Below are 20,673 nucleotides of genomic sequence, written 5' to 3'. Positions count from 1 at the left end.
TTTTTTCCAGCTATGGTACAATGCTTCACCCTGACCAACCTTATTCACCAGCTTCTAGCTTGTAATTATAAAATGTTAAAGGCACAGCAAGGCTTGAAGTCTCTCAAATGTGTTTCATTTATTAAAAATCTAGCCACAGCTTATCAATAAAGTACCATTATTGATAACAATACCTGCCAGGGAAGTAGCAGGCAACACCAGGCATGTCTAAAACTTTCATGCCTCCTCAGAGAGGAAAAGAATCTTTAGTTTTTCAGAAAGGAGATAGTGATTACTTAGGAATCTGGGTATGGAATCCTGTTTTCCCCATACTACTTTTATGTTACTAGGTTTCTCACATATTGGACTAAAGGGGATGATTCGCTGGCTGAGAAAACATACTCTCCATGTTTAGTGTTACCCTGTCTTTGTTTTATGCTCAGATCTTTCACTTTTCCATCTTTTTTTGTAATCATCTTGCAGAGATTTTTATGAGGATCAAATCCAAATACTTGAAAGGAATGATGAACTTGACATTGTTTTTACTTGTTTTCTGACATAATTTACAAAGGTTCATTTTGAGCACATGAAGAGAAATCCTGCAAGTGCATTTTTTAAAAATTTATTTCTGCTTCTGTCCTGTAGACAGTCTATAGGAAACTAGCCTGAAGTTTTGCATTTTGAATAATAATTTGGTGCTTTAAAAAAGGAACTATGAGAAACAGACTTCAGAAACAACCAGATAAAAGTCTGTCCAAGCTCAATAGAAAGTTGACTGCAGTCTGGCACGGAAGAGCAGGTATGATTAGTGAGAAGGTTGCATTCTGTTGCATAACAGAGCCCAAAGATGCTTTGATTATCAATAAGGCTCTTTGGAATCTGAGAATCTGGAATTTTAACAATTTTAAAGGTACAACTCCTTTTAAGAGTAGCAATGGATTAAAATTTAAATCATAGCAACAAAATCAAAGCATGCTCATGTCATGGAAAATCTACTTTAATTAAAAAGGAAAACATTTTCTTATGCACCCAGGTGTTTACAGTGAACACCAACTTGTCCATTGGAAGAACAAATGTGTGCAAAAGGTCTTCTTCACTTCTCATCTAGAGCAATCTTTTGAGTTCTTTTTCCAATGTGACAGATAGTATTTGACCATGACTATCTTGCAGCAATTGAAATATGTGCCCACAGTAGTCAAGAAACTAAAATAGAGTGCTATTAATAATTTTAATAGTTTGTTTTATTATTATAAGAACACTTAACATGAGGTCTACAAATTCAACATATGCTTAAGTACATCCCAAAGATCTGTTTGATGCAATGTCCTATAGTTCTTTTAGGTGAGAGTATTCACATAAAAGTATAGTTCTTTTAGCCTTTTAGTATTTAGGCATCTGAACTGGCCTGCCCTTGGGATTCTGACAGTATCCATTCTCAGCTGTAGCCCCTAAGAGCACCCCCTGTGCACATACCTTACATTCCTTTTTAAATGGTGGGTCTGCTCACTTCCCATTTCCCCCTCCTCCCTGCATCTCTCTTTCTTTTTCTCCTTCTTTCCCTTTATTTTCCTTCATTCTTGTCCCCAGGGACTGGTCTCTGTCCCCTTCTCTGCCCCATTCACTGTTCTTTCTCTCTCCTCTTGCAATAAACCTTATATGTGAGCCTTGTTGTATGGCATGACTTCTCTTCATGGCGTGTTTAAAATCACAGCATTCATTCCCTGATTGGGAAAGACTCTTCTGGTCCTTCCTTCTGCCTGCTACACACTGAGGTATGTTGGGACCCTGGGACCCAGTCCACATATGACAGCCTCTCTTCTTCAACTATTGGATCATTGGGTCCAACACCAGCACAATTGGTGGGCACCCTCTTCCCCAACTCTGGCTATTTCACATGAATGAGGGCTTGTCTATCAACCATGGTTTCTCGTCTTTTGGCCTCGTAAAGTCCTGGTACCAGACAACCACAGTTCTCTCAGACTCAGAGCCCTCAGCCCCGAACTTTGCATGATGACTCACTAGGCAGCCTGTGCCTTTCTCCTTTCTTGGACCCTCGTTTCCTTTGGGCTTTGCCTTTTGGCCCCTGCTTTTTGACTGATGAATCATCAAGCCTCTTCTGTTTTTCTCATGATCCTTAATTGATAAAAAGCCTTTGGTTCTGCACAGAGCAGACCAAGAGGTGAGTTACCAGCTCCCCAGCTGGAAAAGCCAGTCTCTAGGCCCCAGACCCTGGGGCAAAACACTGGCTTCTCCCCCAGTTGCCTCAACTTCATTAGCCAGCCATCAGGCAAGCCACCTCTAGGGAGGCTGCTCCACCCCTCCCCCCCCACCACCAACTTCTCCCTCAAACCCAGCCATCCTTCATGACCTCAAAGGCTCTCTGAGGCACAGGTTGTAACTCTACAGAGCAGAACAAGAGGTGAGGGACCAGCTCCCCAACTTGACAGCCCAATATCTAGATCCTAAACCCTGGGCCCCTTCCTCACTTGCCTCAGCTTCACTAAGCAGGCCAGCAGGTAAAACTCCTGCAGGTAGGCAAAACCAACTCCCCATTCCCGCTGTCATCTGAATGACCCTGTCATCTAAAAGTTCCACTCTTTTCCCAAACCCACCATCCCTGGTCACTTCAGCAGCTCCCTGAGACACAGAGAGCAACTACAATGATTGTTCTAAGAGAGGATTCCTGAGATACAAACATAGACTGCAAGGATTGGGCCAAGAGGCAAAGACACTGCCTATGCCAATTGGAGGAAGAGACTGGTAAGTGCCAATGTAAGAATACATTCGAAAACCTAAAAGGCAACATGGCAACACCAGAACCCAGTGATCACATTACAGGAAGACCTGAACATCCTAACCCATAAGATGCAAAAGAAAACAACATTAAAAATAAATTTATGAAGATGAGACCCTAAAAGAGGAAATAAAAAATTCCTTTAAAAAATGAAGAAAAAAGGGGGCTGGAGAGATGGCTCAGTGGATAAGAGCTTGGCCTGCTCTTCCAAAGGTCCTGAGTTCAATTCCCAGCAACCACATGCACTCACAACCATCAGTAATGATATTTGGTGCCCTCTTTTGGCCTGCAGGAATACATGCAGGCAGAACACTGAGTACATAATAAATAAATAAATCTCTTTTAAAAATGAAGAAAAAGACAAACAAAAATGGAAGAAATTGAAGAGTCTCTTTAAGAAAGCAAAGAAAACCAAGAATAAAGCAATGAAACAGGTGAAGCAAACAGTCCAAACTGTTTAAGACTTGAAAACTGAAATAGAGGCAATGAAGAAGACATAAACCAAGGGAATTCTGAAAACGATACAGAGTCAATGAAACCAAGAGTTTATTTTTCAAGAAAATCAACAAAATAGACAAAATCATATCCAAACTAATGAAAAGGCAGAGAGAGAACATCCAAATTAACAAAATCAGAAATAAGAAAGGAGACATAAGAATAGACAATGAGGAAAGCCAGAGACATTAGGTCATACTTAGAAAAACTTTACTAAACAAAATTGGAAAATCTAAAGAACTAGACAATTTTCTGGATAGGTAACACATAACAAAATTAAATCAAGACCAAATGAGCAATTTAAATATACCAATAGTCCCTAAAGAAATAGAAACAGTTATCAAACATCCCCCATCAAAATAAAGACCAGGTTTCAGCATAGAATTCTATCAGAACTTCAAAAAAGAGATAAGAAGCCGGGCAGTGGTGGCGCACGCCTTTAATCCCAGCACTCGGGAGGCAGAGGCAGGCGGATCTCTGTGAGTTCGAGACCAGCCTGGTCTCCAAGAGCTAGTTCCAGGACAGGCTCCAAAACCACAGAGAAACCCTGTCTCGAGGAAAAAAAAAATTAAAAAAAGAGATAAGAACTATATTCCTCAAATTGGATTCCCCTCGATACTCCTCAAGGAATATTGTCAAACTCTTTTGATGAGGCTGCAGTTACCCTGATACCCAAACCACACAAAGACTCAACTCAGAAAGAGAATTTTAGACCAATCACCCTCATGAACATTAATGCAAAAATTCTCAATAAAATATTGACAATCTGAATCTAAGCACACATAAAAAGACCATCCACCATGATCAAGTTGGTTTCACTCCTGTGATTAAGGATGGTTCAACATACAAAAATCAATCAACATAACCCACCGTATAAATAAACTAAAAGTCAAAAACCATATGATAATCTCATTAGATGCTGAAAAAGCATTCGACAAAATCCAACACCCCTTCATGATAAGGGTCTTGGAGAAATCAGTGATACAAGGACCATATCTAAACTTAATAAAAGCAATGTACAGCAAGCTGCCAATTAAAATCTAATTAAATGGAGAGAAACTCAAAATGATTCCACTAAAATCAGGAGCAAGAGAAGGCTGTCCACTCTCTCCGTATCTATTCAATACAGTACTCAAAGTTCTACTTAGAGAAATAAGAAAACAAAAAATAAGAGAATGGAAATCAGAAAGGAAGAAGTCAAACTCATGCTCTTTCTAATAATATGATAGCATTCATAAGTGACGCCAAAAGTTCTACCAAGGAATTCCTATAGCTGATAAATAGCTTCAGTAATGTGGCAGGATACAAGATCAATTCAAAAAAATTAGTAGCTCTCCTAAATACAAGTGAAAAATGGGCTGAGAAAGCAATCAGAGAAATATCACCATTTACAATACTGACAGATATACTAAAATATCTTTGGGTAACAGTAATCAAACAAGTTAAACACCTGTAGGACCGGAACATTATGTCTTTGAAAAAAAATTGAAAAAGATATCAGAAAATGGAAAGATCTCCCATGCTCTTGGATTGGTAGGATCAACATAATAATAATGGTGATCCTACCAAAAACAATCCACAGATTCTGTGCAGTTCCCATCAACATCTCACAACAATTTTTCATAGACCTTGAAAGAACAGTGCTCAACTTCATATGGAAACACCATCCCTGGCATTAAGCCTTTTTATTGAGCTACAGTAATAAAAGTAGTGTTGGCATAAAAATAGACAGGTGGACCAATGGTATCAAATCAAAAACCCCGATAATAATCCATACTGCTATGAACATCTGATTTTTGACAAAAATGCTAAAATTATACAATGGAAGAAAGAAAGCATCTTCAACAAATGATGCTGGCAGAACTGGATGTCAACATGTAGAAGAGTGAAAATAGATCCCTGTCTATCCCCATGCAGAAAACTCAAGTCCAAATTGATCAAAGACCACAATTAATTCAGCCACACTGAACCTCATAGAAGAGAGTGGGAAGTACCCTTGAATGTTTGGGCACCGGAGACCACTTCCTAAACATAACACTAGTAGCACAAATACTGAGAACAATGATAAATAAATGGTACTTTCTGAAACTGGGAACCTTCTGTCAGGCAAAAGACACAATAAATAATACAAAATGGCAGTCTACTGAAGGGAAAAACGTCTTTACCAACCTCACATCAGACAGAGGACTGAGCTCCAAAATATATAAAGAACTTAAGAAACTATATATCAAAATGACAAATAATCCAAATAAAAAATGGAGTAAAGATCTAAACAGAGAATTCTCAACAGAAAACTCTCAAATGCCTAAAAGACACTTAAGTAACTGCACAACATCCTTAGCCATCAGGGAAATGCAAATCAAAACAACTCTGAGATACCATTTTACATTAGTCAGAGTGGATAAGATCAAAAATAATGCTGATAACTTATGCTGGAGAAGATGTGGATTAAGGGGAGCACTCCTCCACTGTTTTGGAGATAGAACGTAGACAGACCCTTTGAAAATAATTATTGCAATATCTCAGAAAGTTGGGAATCAGCCTACCTCAAGACCCAGCAATACCACTCTTGGGCATATACCCAAAGGATGTTCAATCATACAAAAGGGCATATGCTCAAATATGTTCATAGTAGCATTATTTGTAATAGCCAGAACCTGGAAACAACCTAGATGCCCCTCAACCAAAGAATGGATAAAGAAAATGTGGTACATTTACACAACTTAGAAGTAAAAAAAAAAGATATCTTGAAATTTGCTAGCAAATGGATGGAACGATGCAGAATAAAATACCCCGAGTGAGGTATCCCAGACCAGAAAGACAAACCTGTTTCACTTATATACTCGCTCATAAGTGGATATTAGATATGAAGCAAAGGTTAACTACTCTATAGGCCACCACCCCAGAGAAGCTAGGTACCAAGGAGTATCCTAGGAGAAACATATATGGATTCCGCTGGGAAGGGGAATTAGAAAAGATCTCCTGAGAAAATTGAGAATGTGGAAGTTGGAGGCGAAGGGAGGGTAGAACGGGAGGTCTAGGGGACAATGACAAGGGAAGGGGAGGAGAACATGAGAAAACAGCAGTCATGATAGGGGAAGGACAGAGTTAAAAGTCTCTTCTGAGATTCATGTAATCTCCTATGAAATCAAAATTAAAAAAGAGCAAATCACATACTTCCAACATATAATAGCACAGGATATTCACTATCATTTGAAATACAGGGAAGGAATCATATTGAAAAAATATTGAACCAAAAAAAGACCCAAAACGAGCTAAGCAAACTCCAAACTTGGCATCTCCATTCTGATGTAAAAACACTCTTCAGATCTCCAACTCCTTTTAGTTCTGTTGACTACAATGTATTTATTTCTCGTACACTGTTTCCACTCCCTGCTTCTCAGATTCCATGACTATGGCATCTCTAACATTTTCAGGTCTCCAAGGCAATCCAGACTTTAACTTTACAGCTTTTCAAAATGGCTTCTCTAGGCTTTCATTTAGGGACACCCCTGACATATGCCTGGCCTTAGTGGCTCTCCTTAGGCATGGTTGCAAATTTCATAACCTATTCCTTCTATCATTAACTCTAAAGCCAGAACCATGTGGCCTATACTGTGAAGGTATGCTGCTTGCTGGGGCTGGAACATGGCCCCCTGGTTTAACAACATCATCACCAGCTTTCTGATTTCCTTCACTGCCTACTCTTGGCTGACTTTGTATTTGCTCTTTAGACTAGGCTGACCTCAAACTTAGAGATCTATCAGTCTTCAGATTCCCAGTGCTGGGTTTAAAGTACTCCACCACACACGGCTCTGAGGTTTCCTTTAGTTTCTTTTTAGAAGTTGGAAACTTGCCGGGCGATGGTGGCGCACGCCTTTAATCCCAGCACTCGGGAGGCAGAGGCAGGCGGATCTCTGTGAGTTCGAGACCAGCCTGGTCTACAGAGCGAGTTCCAGGACAGGCTCCAAAGCCACAGAGAAACCCTGTCTCAAAAAAAAAAAAAAAGAAGTTGGAAACTTAGCCAAGTGGGATCTTGCACTGAGCTCATCAACTCTTTTATTCTATTTCTTAATCTGTATATCTCCATGAACACAGTACCATAACACTTCCTGGTACAAAAAAATTATTTTTTTTAATTTATTATGCTCAACTTGATCCTCTTCATTATAAATCTTCATTAGAGTTACCACTAATATCACATGTAAAGAGTCTATACTAGGCAGTTTTGAGATTTCTTCTAACAACAGAATTAATCCTAAACTCTCCACTTTAGCCTCAGGCAAGCTCTTTGGACAAGGGCAAAAGGCAGCCACTTTCTTCACCAAAATATCACAAAAACCCCCTCTAGGCAACATACTAAAATTATTCTCTGAAGACTCTTGAGTGAGCCCTCAACAGTTCAAATAACTCTTAGAACCACTGTCTTCCATGCTTATATTAGTGTGCTCCATTAAGCAGTTCTTTAAGCATACCACTGCATTCTTAATCCAAAATACCAAAGTTCAAATTCCTCCGAACTCCAGTCCCTGCTGTCAACTTCTGTCTTAGTTAGGATTTCTATTGCTGTGAAGAGACACCATGACCGTAGCAACTCATGCAGAGAACACATATAATTGAGGGGCTGGCTTAGAGTTTTAGAGGTTCAGTCCATTATTATCATACCAGGCAGCATGGTAGCATGTAGGTAGATATGATTCTAGCTATATCTTGATCAGAATGGAAAAGAAAAAGGTCTGGGCCACTGAGGAAAACTTAAGCAAAAGACACACACCATAAAGCTGCTCCCACGGTGACAAACTTCCTTCATCAAGGCCATGGCTTCTTCAACAAGTCCACATCTCTCAATTAGGCCGCTCTCTATGGGCCAATGAGGGCAAACTACATTCACACTAATTCAAATAGGCAGCCGTTTACACAATTTCCGTTAGGGAATAACTGCTCATGACTGTGCACGTGTGTGTGCCCACCTATGCAAATGTTTTGCGATACTTTACTTTGTTCTTTTATTTTAAATGAAGAGTATATACATTTAAAATTTAGAAGATAGCCAATCATCAGGTACTTTTTCCCATGTAATATGCTGTCTTTCATCTCTCTTATTTTTCTTCTATAGAGGAATATTGTAGTTTGATATTATCTTGTTTGTTGATTTCTTATTTTTGATTTCCTGTTTCTTTCTAACTGTGTCCCCCAAATCTTGTTGAGGGAAATATGATCTTTGTCCATGTATTTTTGTCTATAATTTAAGAAAAGGTCATCTCTTAAATTCTTTTATTAATTTTGAGCATATTTTTTAATTTAATTCACTCAGACACAAATATTTACTTCCCAAAGCTACTTGTTGAGGAGTTGCCCTTCCACTATTGAGTATTGTTGGCACTTTGGTCAAAAACTCAGGTGTCCATATAGGTCTATAAGGATTTACTTTTAACTTCTTTCTGTGCTTGTGGTTGGGTTATTTTGCAGGTCAGACCTAGTGTTGGCTTTAATATTACTAAAACTTCAAAGAAACTTATTGTTAATTAATGGTTTTTTAGACAACTACTAATTTCAAGTTCATGAAAAAGAAACCTCCTTTTAGAGTAAAGGCTCTGATACCAGCTCCATAATCCAATCGGCCTCTGTAAAACTAATTCCTATGAAAGTAATAGGGCTATTGTCCATTTAATAGTTGTGTATTTTGTGTGAAATTATTAATATGCTTCACTGAGAAAAATGAATTTTGGTAAAAATATTCTGCTATCGTGTATGTTATCTTGTCATTGAATATTTGTGATACGCATTGGAAAAATTCTCTGTGGCGATACACACACGGCACACTAGAACTAACTGTTTCCCACATCAGACATCTTTCAATGAAAGCCTCTGCTGGAGATGTAATTCATCACAGTTATCTCAGGTCACCACGTGTTCCTCTGTGTCATTTCACACGAAACACAACATGACATGGTGTAATTAAAGGAATGCAATGTGGTGGCTCCCATTAGAACAAGAAGCAACATTTTCCAGATCAGCTCATAGGTCTCCACTCCAGCTGCTGCAGTGAAGCTTGGAGGCTTTTGTGATGAAAACTGGCCAGTCTTGTGTGCTCAAATGTGCAAGGTCTCTACATTTCTGCCCATTTCTATTAAAACCCAAGTCAACCATTGTCAGAGAGTGTTACATACCTCTTCCTTCAAGCTGTGATCTTGTCAGATCTCATAAACCAAACAAGTTTGGGGCTTGGTGTGTACCTGGATAAGACATCTATTAGAAGAAAGTGAAGTAATTCTGGGAGGATATGGGGCACCTGGCTTATAGTCTCAGTTCAAATGGCATTACTTTGTGGTAGTAAATTTCTATATTTCCCCCATGAACTTCAAGGTTAGAGTAGAAGTGTGTTCATGTATACCAACTGTTATCTTCCTCCCTAGAATAGGGAAGAACATTGTCTTGCATTGCTGATGAAATTCCTATAAACTATTAGTTTACTTTCACTTTAATTTCCCAGCATGGGTGATGGAGGCTGCCTTTGTCTCTATGTATCCTTGTATACCATGGTGATACATGTTGGCAAACAGCTGTTGCTTTCCATTCCAGATGAGGCAGAATCATTCTACTGGTCAGAGAGAGCTATGCACGTGCCACACTCAGTAGCACAAAGTGAGGCTGGAAAGTCCTGGAGTTCATCTCTATGCTGGATGCCATTTCAGTGAAAGATTATTCCATATATCATGCCCATGCAAATGTAGTTATACACTCCCACAGTCTAGACTTGTTAACTCACTCCATCTGTCTGAGATGAAGTCTCAAAAAGAAATCACAGTGGTGAGGCACAGTGTGGGCTGAAAGTTGTGAAATCGAAAACTCTTATTTTCATGATATTTATTTATTTATAGCTTAGAAAGAAGAATATAATGCAAATTAGTTAATGGGAAAAAGGAAAGAAATTTGCCCATGTAAGTATGAAATTTTATTTGAATGTTACATATGTTTTCCTACCTATGAAAACAATTTGCCACATTCCAAGAGCTATAGGACATAAAATGTTTGGCTTGAATTCATGAAAGCAAAATTGGGAAATGATTGAGATGGTTTTGTTTTGGACAAGACTCCTTTTTCTTCCTTTCCTTATTACTCTTTATTTCCTATTCCCACAAGAAGCATACAAGCTGCAGATCACTGAAAATTCTCAACATGAATAGCTCTCTGTCCACCCTGCACTTTCTTGTCCACCAGTGCATCTCAAGACCCTAACAACCTGTGCCCTTATCTTTAAACTTTTCCCATTTTAAAAACATTGTTTTCTCATGAATTTAGTTTAAAAGAGGAAATAACTCTCATGCACATGCAATAATTTCAGTGACAAAAACCATCACGCATGCTCAGTCTAACCTATGGTCTCTTTCCTCCTTCAGAGGAAGTGTTTATGGACTCTCATTGCTTTGTTCAGGTCTTTTTTTTCAAACATTTTTACTATCTATATTTGGCAGGGTTCTCTGGAGGAACAGGACTGAAAGAGTCAATTTGGACTATTATAGGAGGAGATTTATTAGATTGACTTATACCATAGGAGCTGGGTAGTCCAACCATGGCAATCTGAACACTGAGAGCATTGTAGTTTCTCAGTCCACCAGGATGGATATGTCAACAGTCTCAATCTGGTCCTGATCTTTGTGGATGGTAGTGCTCCTCAGTCCGTGTTGGAAAGATTTGCTTGCAGCAAAGAAGAGACATGAGCATGATCTTGAAGGGAGAGTAAACTGGCCAAAGGATCTTGCTTTCCTTTGGTTCCCATTTTCTCAAGGCTACAGGTAAAAGTGCTGTCACTCTGGGGAGGATCTTCCCTGCTCAGTCATCTTCTTTCTTAGAGATGTGTATGACACCTTTCCAGATGAGTTATTTCTAGATGGGATCAAATTGATAAACAAGATTGAACTTCATACCTGCTAACTGAAAGTTCATGTTGAGGAAGTCTCTTGTTTAGCAAGCTTCAGGATCCTCAGACTTGGAGGTGCCGAATGCCTTAATGCCGAGTCATGGGCTTCTATCTATTAAGGGTGTATTTGTGTCATTTCCCTTCGTTTCTTCACATTGATATGGTTTCTGTCTTCAGAAACTCTTGTCAACTCTAACCCCATGGACACGAGGAAAGGTCACTGTTCTTCAGCTCCCTTACTGAATGTCACAGAAAAGGAATTTGGGCAGTAATAGTCACACGAAAACCTTCCAATTCTGTCATTTATAATTATAGTTTAAAGCAGTCCTTTGAGATAAAAGTCAAGATACCTGATTTCTAAGACAAACCTAAAGATATTTTATGAAAATTAGAGGTTTTCAAATTTGGATAAAGAGTTTTGGTTTTAAAAATTCTCATTCCTTATGACAATCGTGAGACTATAGTCAAGACGCATTTCCCAATCATTTCACTAAGAGTGTGAATTCTTAGGAACTTGATAGTTTCCAAGTACTTTAACATCACAAGACCAAGAGTAGTCCTTCTTGAGAAATCGTGTAGTAGAAAACCATCCAACAGAGTGGAACAGCCATTACTGCTACTAATTATGTTCTAAAGTTTGCTTTTTAAAAAATTTATCAGAACTTTCTTTATTTTAAGAAAATTTTGAAATTATAATTACATCCATTTTCCCATTTCTTCCTGCATAACACACCCAAATATACCTCCCTGGTGTATTTCAAATTCATAACCTTTTTTTCATTAATTTTATTATATATGTATATATATATATATAAATGTGATCTACTCAATTTGTATAATGTTGCATGTTATATGTTTTCAGGGTTGCCATTTGACATTGAAAATCCAATTGGTGTGCTCTTCCTTTGGGAAAACTATTTCTTCCTTCCTCAGCATTCTGTTTTTCTTTTAAACCTAACTTCAATCTTTTGCAACAGACATTATTGTAGAAGGCAAATGAGGCAGTCTTGTGATTAGTATATTTGTATGTAAGTGTTTGAACTACATGGAATTTTAGTTTCTTCTCTCTCTCTCTCTCTCTCTCTCTCTCTCTCTCTCTCTCTCTGTCTCAGGTAATAAGATAACAAGAAACTCTGAAATCATTTATCCTCAAAAAGTAGAGCATCATTGAACACCACAGTTATAAGCTCTCAAGTATTGCTATGTTCAGCACCCTTGAAAAACTTGTTTTGTTTCTACAGTAATATCTTCTTAATTAATAAAGTATATCCTGTCTATCAGGCTTACCTTTCCTTTGGCAAAACTAAAGATTACAGTGCTATAATAGTCTGAAATTAGAATGAATTTTATGCAAACTTATTTTGAGTTTTTGTGGTTTGCTTATAAAAGTTAAGAATGATTAGAGTTAGAAATGGCAAAAATACATCTCCTTTAGGTCAGGAAAATGTAGATCTAAAAACACATATAAGGATAACATTGATGTCAATGATCTTGAGAAACTTCTTTTCCTGAAGCATATGTGGTGTATACTCAGTAAATTGAAACTAAATAAGAGACACATAGTTCACAATACACACTTCTACTATTGATATACACATATCAATATATATATATACATAAACATATAAATAAACATTTATGCAATATGCAATTTGCTATGTACCACACATTAATATAGAAATGTATAGAGACATATGCATATGCATATAAAAACTGCATACATTCATCTAGATGCACATATATACACATGCACAGGCACATGTACGCATAAACATGTATGTTTATGCATACAGCCATATACATAGAAATACAGATATACACACACACATTGTCACACAAGCAGACACACACACACACACACACACACAAATACACTATTTGTGAAGGAAAACAGCACATGCAATGGAAAGACCTCTCTGTACCTAACAAAGGGTTTAATACCAGCTCACCTGTTTTGTTTAGTGTGAACACATTGTATAATAGATAATCTGTACAGCAGGGTTTCAGGCTTTTCAATGCCTTTCATATTTACCTGATGCTGGTGGAAGTTTTCCCTCCAGACTCTCAAAGGTATATTTCTTCTTGGATTCAACTATTCCTTTTAAACAGGCTCTTCTATTCACATGTCCTCTTGAACTACATTAATTATTTTAACTGACATCCTTATTGAGTGAAATTGTTCTTAGTAGCCAGACTATAAATAGTTCACATATAATTTATCATTTATCCTTTCTAGATCGTGTTGGCTGCACTTATTAAAAAAGAAAGCTATGACTTGGCCAAGATACAGAATGCAGCCTTCTCAAGGGAGACAAGAATTTCACAGTTATCAGAGAGACATAGAGTATTTTTTTTTTCTTGACAACAGACTCAGGACAGAACATTGACTTCTGTTTTAAGTGTGAAAGATTGCTTTTTGTAGCCTTAATTCTCCGCTGGCTGAGGTGGGGGGGCACAAAGAAGAAACACCAATCATAAAGGCCTATGCATCAAAAATAACTAAATGAATAAAATGTCATCTTCTGTGCCCCATCCATCCACGTATCCATACAGACAGAGACAGGACATCAAGGTTGAGATGTGTCTTAAGACATGAGGCAAGGGGACTTCATTTACTGCCGCTCTGTAAAACAGAGCTAGTTAACTTCCAAGCATCTCTACTTCAATGGAAATAAATGGCTGCTGAAAAAGAGGAAACCTTTGTAGAATACGGGCTCCAGATCATCATATGACTTTTTTTGTTGAGCTATGGAGGCCATTGTGTCAGGCATGACTCATTTACACTCTGGTAACAAATAACTCTGGAACTTCAGTGATTCAGAGTACAAAATTCCTTATATTGCACGGGCTGTGTCCTCATGGTGACATGCTCCACAAGGCAATCCTTCAGACTTCACTGAAGACTTCACTTCTTGGGGCACTGCTACCTACCATCTAAGATAAAGATAGGTGCCAACTTACACAGATATTGGAAATATGTTTGCCTAGAAAGTATGTATCGTTGACCTTAACATCTGACCAGTTCAAATAAAACAATTGGTCTCACCAGATATACATTTGTAGAAGGGAGAATTTTTTTATAAAACATGAGAGGCATAGCAGTCTTAAAGTTATTATAGCATTCCTAATATTTAAAAGTCACAGCCTACTTTCATGCCTCTTATCTTCTATATTAAATATTCACTTATATTGACAGTTTGTCTTTATTCTGTATGTCTGTCCTCTATAGTCGATATCTTCCTGAAGAGCTTTAGGACACAACTCATACCCTGAATTTCTTAGATGCACACTGATAATCTGATATTAGATTATAACATGTTTACTCATGGTCTAGACATCACAATTTTTTTAAAAAAAAAAAAAGCAAATTCACTTTGCATGGGCACCCATATTGACTGTGTAGAGTCTGAACACCAAAAAAATCAATGAGGTTGTCACTTTTTCTTGTTAAAACAATTCTCCTGTCAAGCTGGTTATTTCACTGATCTTAATTAACAATTGAATTCTGTGCACTAATCAGCAGTCCATTTGGTTATGTGACAATTAACTATTTCAACTATTAGGAAAATTCATTAAGTTAAAAGAATGGAAAAGCATGCTGCTTCAATCATGAGGGCTCCATCGACATATCTTTGTAGCTGTTCTTCTGAATATTTTTGTTTTTAATATTCTTCTTCCTCGATTTCCTGAATAAACCTATGTTTTGCAATGTATTTGGGAAGTAGACTGTGGGTAGGTAGGATGGACTCGAAATGTACTGAATCTAGCCTCACCATTTTCACATTGTGAGTTCTAGAAATCCATAACCAGTAACTAAAGTTAGAAAGGGATACTTTCTCACCATTTGCTTTCACCAATCTTTCCTCTACTTCCAATATTCTCAGTTTATTTATCAGATATTTCTAGAATCCTCTTATCAGCTAGGTGTAAATTTTTAAAGTAATATAGGGCTTTCACAATCACATTTTTGAAAAGGTTCAAAATGAAATTATTATTCAAAACTCTTTGAGTAACTATCAGTTGATTTCTAACATAAATTTGGATTTACTTGTCTATATATCTACTTGTCGATATTAAACCATTTCCCCAAATGAAGAAGAGGCTTAAAGTAATGATTTACTTTCATTCCAGAGATTGTGGGCCTGTTGGTAGCTGAAGAACAGCTCCACTTCAGGTTGCAGACAGTGTTGTTGAGCTTGGCTTGTTCTGTGAGTTGTGCTTATATTGGTTCCATGTATGAGAATTATGAAGCCAAGCTGAGGTGGAGAGGAGAAGAAGCATTGCCTGTGTTGATGGGAAAAGTACCGTAGGATAAACCCAATGGTGTGAATGCCTGTTAACTGCTTTTACTATCACATGTCTTAATATGCTGATGACAAAATGTGTTAAGACAGTGCCCTGAGAATCAAAGAAAAAGGAACATATCCCTCTCATCCAGGAGGTAGAAAAGGGAAAATGTTACTCTAAATAGTAATATCATCTTCTATAAATTGCAACACCTCCATTCATATATTTTAGCATTCCAGGACAATGAATCAGATGGTGTGCTCAGCAAGACACAGCTTAGAGCACAGTGTTCAGTCTGATTCAGCAGAGAACACTGGGTCCCCCAAGGCTGAGCAAAGAACACCGTGCCCAGCTAGATGCAGCAGAGAACACTGCTCCTCTCTGGTTCTCATTTTGTCTGCATGCTCTCTCTCGCCACTTAGTACATCCCCCTAACTTCTCTGAAAGGTTTCCTAACAGGACTGCGAACACATTCAGCGAGAGTCAAAGGAAGGAGTGTTTTCTTATGTACTAATGTCCAGATGGAATGGAGACTCATGGTCTCACAGAAATTAATGGGACTTGGAAGAAAAGCAACAAAGATATTCAGATTCTGTGTCTAAAACCCTTTTCAATAAAATAGTGTATTTTTCCTTTCTTTTATTTCAATTAATCTTCATAACAATCATAGTAGTTCATTGTTTATGAAAACTAATATCCATAAGACAAGGACTATTCAGAGACTTGGAATGACTTAGCCAGAGGATCATGCCACCCCTGTGCCAATGACTAAGGAACAGTGCTGGTGTATTTGATTAGTAAGCTTATATTAAGCTATGTTTGAGTATGTGATATACATGGCCTGACATTTTTAAGTGAGTCAACTGAATTTGGGGTATAATGGCAGCACGGAGGCAAACTGAATGTTTGCAGAAAGACAAAGCAGCGAGTCAGGAAGAGGAAACCAAAGGTTAATGACACAGTACAAGACATTCTTAAAATGCATTGCTTTATATAAATGTATGGGTATGGGGTGTAAGTTAGTGTAGTTTGGCGAAATGTAAATATTCAGAATATACCTTCAGGAAACTTTGCTGGGAACACGCCGTTTTCTGGATCCCTGACTTCCAAGGCCTCTTCTCACTTTAATATTTCACAAGAGGAAGATTCTTCTTCTATGTTCAGGTGCTAAAGAAAATAACATCTGTTTCAGCATAGGATTTGTTTTAAAGGATATGAAGTTGAGGGGAGGGAGGGAAGTGTAGATTGCAGAGGAAGTGGGGATGAATAGGATCAAAGTTTATTGTACAAAATGCTCAAAGTAGTTGTGAAAAGAGGGGGAAATGATTGTAATGAGATTCCAGTAAAAAGTTCAAGTTGCCACAGAGGTTAGACATTGTCTAACAGCATTCTCAGTTAAAGAGTGGGAAAGACGTCCAGAGTATAGCACAGGACTTACCTAAGTTAACACCTTGATATTCTCAAGATTCATTCAGAGCAAACCAGGTGAGGTGCAGTATGGAATCAATGGGATAGTAATTTAAATTCAGAATCAGCAAAGACCATTATATGAAGCATAAATTAATAGAACAGCTCATCTCTGCCTCATTTTAAACTTACTGATGAAGACTGCTGTGGTTCCATTTGGCCTCCCTCCCCAAGACAGGTTTCCTTTCACATAGCCTCAGGCATATCTATGTGGGTGACTGATGAAAGAGTTGACATCAGTCATGGGTTTGCAGATACTGCTCTGAAATAGCAGATGAATGGAAAATGTACAATACAAAGGTTCAGGGCGAAGAGCAAGGAAATTAGACAAAAGCGTGCACCCATTCACGAGAAGAAACCGTGCAATGCATCCTTTCTCAGGGAGTGGGGAAGAGCAGCACATGCATAGCACACAGAAGCCAAAAAGAAGAGTGGGAAAGAATGAGGCAAGCAAAGCCCCTCAGCGCGATGAGCGCTAACTGAACTGTGTTGTTCCTTCTCACGTTGGCCAGAGCCAATTTAAGCAGATCTTCATTTGTTTCTCATGCTCCATTTCCACCAAATGTCTTTTCAGTTCCGATCAAGCTTCTCTTAGCCAGACTTTACTTCTGTCTTGCACTGGCATAATTACAGAAAATTGCACTGTTTGCTCAATTTTTGCAAATTGAGCTAATGCAAAACTATGTAAATTATTTACCAAAAAGGAGCAAAATCAAACAAGTAAATGGGCTCGTGCTGCACATTAAGGGAGCACTGTGGCACAGCAGCTCCTTGGTTACAGAACTGGCATGATTAACTTAGCCCAGGGCTACACAGCAGTCTGGCCTGTCTCGGCTCTGGTGAGCTCCAGGAGGGTTTGCCTTCCCCCACACTCCAAAGCTCTAATCAATTTCCCCACCCCTAAGTTTTAAATCATCTAAAGAATGTAGAGGGTCACTTTGCTGTAGTCTCATTAAGGCAAAATCCTCTTCTCTTTCTTCTCTCTTCCCACTTTTTTTTTCTTAATGTGTGCACATCGCCCTGTTTTCCTTCCTGCCATCCTCACCACTATCAGTGGTAAGGGGAAAATATAATTTCACATTTGAATAATTTATCAATTAAAGTCTTTGTATTAATTTTACTGTTTTGATATGTAAAAGGAAGTGGCCCCTCTGGAGCAACACTTTTCTAAGAACACACTTACTATCAGATGCCTTGCTTATGCTTCATTGTTGTTTCCCGTCAGGCCGTGATTCTGGATTAGAGGTCTGATTAAGAAAAAATAGAGGGACTAGAGAATGACTCAGCAATTAAAAGTTCTTGATGCTCATGTAGAGGACATAGGTTTGGTTTCTAGCACTTATATGGGGAAGCTCATAACTGCCATTAATTCTCACTCCAGAGATTCAGCGTCTTCCTCTGGACCCCATAGGTACCCCTCTCTCTGTCTGAATCTCTGTTTCTGTCTCTGTCTCTCTGTCTCTCTGTCTCTCTCTCTCTCTCTCTCTCTCTCTCTCTCTCTCTGTATGTGTGTATGTGTGTACATCTGTAAATAGGCAGAGGTAGTCAGGTACACCACCTGACATATTCTCTTCATCACACTCCTGGACTTAGTAGAACACATGGAAAGAGCCAGTGGTTGTACTGTACTCGCATCTAAACTTCACACAGGTCTGTGAAGCCATGTAATATCATGATTTGCCACTGATGTCCGCAAACCTGCTGGGCTTGGGCTATGTTCACAGCCATTTGTAATTGGGCCACAGGTGAGACATGCAAATTCAAAGCACACGCACCATACTCCCTATGTTCCTTTAGCTGTCATTTGTCCTTGACAATTTCTGTCTTTGTCGGTAAAAAACAAAATGATAGAAAAGAGATGGAGAAATAGAGTTGGGAGCCTAGAATGAAGGCAGAAATATTAGGTATTTGCCTGTCTTTGGCTATAGATTCCCCCCTTACATTGGGGTTGGGAAGATGAACTCATAATTTATTCTTATTCAGGTTTTAAATTTCAGTTACTGGACTCTTAGAATTCTTCTTCATGCTTCACCAAGAAAGAAAACAAATATAAGAGAAAGAATTCCAAGCCGCTGGAGTAGAGTACCAGAATAATAGAGAGAATCTAAATTACATGTGGCCTAAGGGTACAGAGAAGGAGAAGATTTGTATAAATTCATGAATTCTAGTAATTAAAAAGGTACAATCCTGCATTAGTTATTCAGTATGTCTGTGCAGGGCATATGGGAGTGAGAGAGAAAAACATTGTCCTTCATGAGTCATACGGAGGAGGAAAAGCTTGAAGGAGATTCTGAACAGTGGGGGGCATTTCATAATTTCACCTGAGGTTTGAATATTATTATCATTAGCGACCATAGCATGATAACAGACTCTATACTGACATTCTAGGGATGCTCTCAGGAGTGATGGACAGACACATGACTCAGGTGACAGAAACTCAATTTCCTTGTGGTCTAGTAACATCCACAATGCGCATGCATGTATTTATCGGCTTATGCATGCCTGAGTGTATATAAACCTAGAATTTCTTAAGGAAGCATTGATCCTGACTAATATCTACTGCATTTTCTCATCAACATCCTCTTGGTTGTACTTTGTCCTGTGGCTTCAAGGCAATAGCACTATATTTCCTCTCCTTCTTAATTTCATGGTCCATGCCTAAATAATTTCTCTCTACCCTTTAGAGTTGAAATTTTTTCTCCTTCCTTTTTCTTCTGTATTTCTGGAGAGCAAAATGCCTTCTCCATCATAACTTATCAGATGTAAAGAGGCTGTAATTTTGATCTTGCACAATAAGTATCAGAAGCATGTTCCAGGCAAAGAACTTCATTTATGTTTTCCAGTTCAATTCAAATGCACTCTATTTGATCCAATCTAATTTGAAATTATTTGAGGAGTCAATTTAGTGCTTGGGAAGTTACTGTGCTAATTTGTATAGTTGATATTTAGTATATTTTAATTTAGAATTTGTGGGGTTTAAACATGGTTCTTGTACATGGTACATTGAAATTACATAGTTATAATTGTTCAAAATAATTTAATAAATTCAATTTGAAAAAAATCACTTTCTTTGTTCATTACTATCTTGCATCAATATTCTACTTTTAGATATAATCTCTTTGTTTTATTTTCTGCATCACTAACTTCATTAAATCTATTTTTATTGTGCTAATTTTTCACCTCAGGGTGAAATAGTGGCAAACATACCTTGGTGTTTTGACTTAAGACTAACTTGAGAAGAGTAAAATCATGGTTGGCACTAGAAACCTAGCCCAGTACCCATGGCTAGTTAACTCAGGGATCTCGAGTGGAAAACATACACATACCACTGAACCAAACCAATGTTCATACCTAATTATATTCTAAATGTTGTTCCACAGACAAGAAGAGTCTCGAACCTTCATAAAGGAAGCTTCTCTTAGAAACTGACAGTGATCTTTACAGAAAACCACAAATAATCAAACTGTATAGATGTGGAGCCTAATTTTAATGAATACATCTACAATATATACCTGTACCTAAGGCTCATGGACCACTGTGGCACAGGAAGTTTATAAACTGTAAGGCAAAAGAAGAAAGAGTTTGCTTTGAGACTGTGTCTCCTGGGTATATCAGAACCTGTATCATAAAGCCTCCTGAACAAGGTCACTTAGATATGAACTAAACAAGGACAACAACAATAGAAATGTTGGTGTGGACAAAGGGAAGCCCAGGAAACCCCAACCTTACT

The sequence above is a fragment of the Microtus oregoni genome, unplaced genomic scaffold (genome assembly GCF_018167655.1).
Source record: "Microtus oregoni isolate MIOR12 unplaced genomic scaffold, Mior012 000083F_ref0000379, whole genome shotgun sequence".
Classification (NCBI taxonomy): Eukaryota; Metazoa; Chordata; class Mammalia; order Rodentia; family Cricetidae; genus Microtus; species Microtus oregoni.
The sequence above is the reverse complement of the archived record's forward strand: the minus strand, read 5'-3'. Positions refer to the sequence as shown.